This window comes from Myotis brandtii, unplaced genomic scaffold, assembly GCF_000412655.1.
Source record: "Myotis brandtii unplaced genomic scaffold, ASM41265v1 scaffold934, whole genome shotgun sequence".
In the NCBI taxonomy this organism is placed as follows: Eukaryota; Metazoa; Chordata; class Mammalia; order Chiroptera; family Vespertilionidae; genus Myotis; species Myotis brandtii.
This window is the reverse complement of record NW_005371854.1, coordinates 101119-104813: the sequence shown is the minus strand read 5'-3', so window position 1 is coordinate 104813 and position 3695 is coordinate 101119.

The window sequence follows — 3695 nt, the reverse complement described above, 5'->3', positions numbered from 1 at the left end:
GACGCACACCAGCCGGCGCGCAGGCCCGAGGCGTGCGGCTTTGCTCGGGGCCGGGACAGGAAGTCAGGCTTCTGGTCGCGGCCGAAACGCCCCCGGGACCCCGGTCCTCCAATCATCCGAGGACAGCACGTCCACACTATCTTCCAGGCAAAACACTGACAGTTCCCAGTGACGGGGCGTCTGTCTACAGATCACACCGGCCTCCTAGGAGCTGGTGACGGCCCCGGAGACCCCACAGGACTCCATCGCCACCAAAGAAGTGGGGGGAGGGGGGCGGACGGACAAGGAAGGGACGGGGCTATCTGGTCGACCCCTAAAGCCTGTTAAGAGCGTGCCTTCCACCAAGGTCAGGGAGCCCGCGCTGCGCCCCAGGGAATCTGCGTCCCTGAGCCCTCGCCTGCGGGCCCTGCATTCCAGGAGGACCCGGTGCTCCCGGCACACCTGTGTTCCCTGAGGAGCCAGTGTTCCCCGCCGCCCCAGGTGTCTGCATCCCCCCTCCGCACAGCCCCTTCCAAGTCTTCCCAGCAGCAGAGCCCAGCGCCCCCAGCTCCAGCCAGGCCTGGTGGAAACCTGCGCAGGCCGCCCAGCGCACGGTCCCCGCTGCTCCTGCTCCAGCTCCAGCCCCTACGCCTTCAGTTTCTCTCCTAACCCTGTTGTGACCCCTGGATTCACAGACCGGCTCTCACCCCAAGGCCCCTTGGAGAGGTCCATTTCCTCCCGCACGCCATGGGATGAGAGCGACGTGGTCCTCTACAAGTTACTGGATCCATAAGGGATTCTGTCCCCATCAAGTCCTGCAGTTGCCGCGGGACCAGAGGGGACCAGGGTGTGCGCCCATGCGGGTGCGAGAAGCGCTGGTCAGTGTATCTTTGCCGTCAGCGCACCTCCAAGTATCCAACTTGGGGAGAGGGCATTGGCTCTGCTCACTGTGTGGCCAACGCAAATGCCTCGCGCGCAGCTCCGCGGTGCTGGCTGCCCGCATTGGGGCGCACGTGACCTCGCTGCGAGTTCTCACGGCTGCTCGCCGCATAGCTGCTCGCGGTGCAGGTTCCACTGGACCCAGCCCAGCTCCTCCTGGCGGCGCGCTCTGGGACCTGCAGGACTCGGGGAGCTTTTCGTGTTTGTACCTCTGCTGACTCGTGGCTTCGTGGTGCTTTTCCTATTTCATTCCCTGGCCACGGAGAATGTACCCCCTTCTCGCGGCATAATTGGACACTAGAAGACTCAACTCATAACGTGTCTATATTTTTACTCGTTTCTCTGAATGTATTTGAGTTTATTCTATTTCTTGGCAATGAACGTGTTACAAACCTTTCTCCTATTTGTATATTATATAAGTAAAATTTCTTGATTTTAATGTAGTCTGTTTCAGTATGACTCATTACCTGTTGTTATATGATTATGTGTTTGTCGTTTTCATCAGTGGCAAACTGATGCTGCAAAATAATAAATGTATTAAAAAAAATTTTTAAAAAAAGAGCATGTCTCAGACAGACCGCAGCTAAAGGAGCGGCCGAGTCTGGTGTCTAGGACACACTCAGGCACATGCCTGCCCGCACCGCCGGGTGGACGCCTCCGGATCGGGACTTAGAAAAATTCCGCGAAGGCGGCTCTGACTTCCAGACCCCAGCACGTGGGGGGGGGGGGGGGGGGGGGGGGGGGGCGTCAAGGCCCGAAGTCCCAGCCGCAGGCAGGACAGCCTATCGGCGAGTCTCCGGCTACACCCCGGCGGTAACCCGTTCGGTCGTGCGGAGGGGCAACAGCGAGTGCTGGCCCAGCCCCTCCCGGCCGCAGCCACGCCCTCAGTCCTGCAGGTCCCATCTCCGGAGGGAGAACGGGCCACGAACCTCGGAGCCGGCACCGCCAGCACGATCCTGACAGCGCCGCCAACCTCTTGGAAGTCAGCCGCGAGCGTCGCGGCCGCTTCCCCTCCCTGGATGCTCAGCGAGGACGGAACAATATAAAAGCGGCGGCCAGGTAGCTCCGGACCACCGGCGCCGAAGGTCATGGGACTGATCCCGGCAACGGCCGCAAGGGCGTCCCATCGCAGCCGGGAGGGCCTATCGCGTTGCCCTACCCTCCTCCCCAGGGCTGTCTGCGGTCTCGCGGGGCCGCCCACGGTCTCCTGCCGTACATTCCCCGGTGCCCGCTCCCACACGGTGCCCACTCCCACACCTCGAGACCTCTCCACTGCCCAGGACTGAGCCCCAGCCGCGGGCGCAGGGCCCGCACTGCTCGGTGAGACTGGGCCCGCGGTCCAGGGATCCTCGTTTTCATCCCCTTCGGGCAGCTTTCCTCCAAGACCACCCTCCTGGTCGCGCGCGCGCCGTTGGGGGGTCCACCCACGTTTTGCGTGCACGCCCCCTCCACCCTGTCACCGCAGACACCCCCGTACCCCGAGGACCGATCTTTGCCGCGTGGGTATTGCCCCTGGGGGTGCCTTCGCGCTCGTGAGGAAGAAAGGATTCCACGGGCCAGACCGTCCCTGCGCGGGCGGGCCCCTGGTGGGGAGACCCCACGAGAGTTCCCAGGAGGAATCGTCTTGCGTCTGGGTTTTACCTTTTTATTGTCGTCCGAGCATCCCTGCTTCGCCGAGGTCCTCCACCGCCTTCTCTCCGCGCATCACTGCTCCCTACCCGGTTCGCCTGCCAACCGCGCTAAGCCCCGCCTGCCCTGCGCGCCTCGCCACGCATGTGCCGTCACTCTCGGCGGGCCTACGGGCGATAGGCCGGGGTGGGGGTGCCAGGCTTTGGTGACTAGGTAAGAGGGAGGGATCGGATGCTGCCCAGAGGCCACGACCCATTCACAGGTCGGCCCCTTTCTATGGTAGTCCTCTGCCTACCATGGCGACCACGGGTGACGAAGGTGACAGAGAATCAGGGTATGATTTTGGAGAAGGAGCCTGAGAAACGCCTACTACACAAATTACCCACTATCAACCCTGGGAGGCAGTGACGAAAGCTTGCAAAACCCTGTAAGTGGAAGGAGTCCACTTTAAATCCTTTAAGGCAGCGGTTCTCAACCTGTGGGTCGCAACCCCTTTGGGGGTCGAACGACCATTTCACAGGGGTCGCCTAAGACCATCGGAAAACACATATATAATGACATATTGTTTTGTGGTTAATCACTATGCTTTAATTATGTTCAATTTGTAACAATGAAATTGGGGGTCACCACAACATGAGGAACTGTATTAAAGGGTCACGGCATTAGGAAGGTTGAGAACCACTGCTTTAAGGATATTCTATGGCTAGAGGTGAAATTCTCAGACCTGCGCAAGAGGGACCAGTGAAAGCATTTACCAAGAATGTTTTCATTAATCAAGAACTAAAGTCGGAGGTTCCAAGATAATCAGATACAGTCATAGTTCAGACCATAAAGGATGCCCACTGGCTAAATCCCATGACCCACAACCAGTGACTGTGAACCCAAATCTGAACCCCATTGATGACGGGGATCAGGGATTGCAACGATTCCCCACGAAGGAGGAATTCCCAGTAAGTCCGGGACATAAAAAAAAGCACACACAAAAAAACCCCAAAACACTTGAAAACAATATGCTTCATAGATTTAAGAAACTGCTCCTAGATAATACCAGGTCAAAAAAAGAAGTCATAATAGGAATTTAAATGTTAAATAGAAATAAATTATAATGAAAACATCTGTACTATCTTCCAAAATATGAGATACAGTGA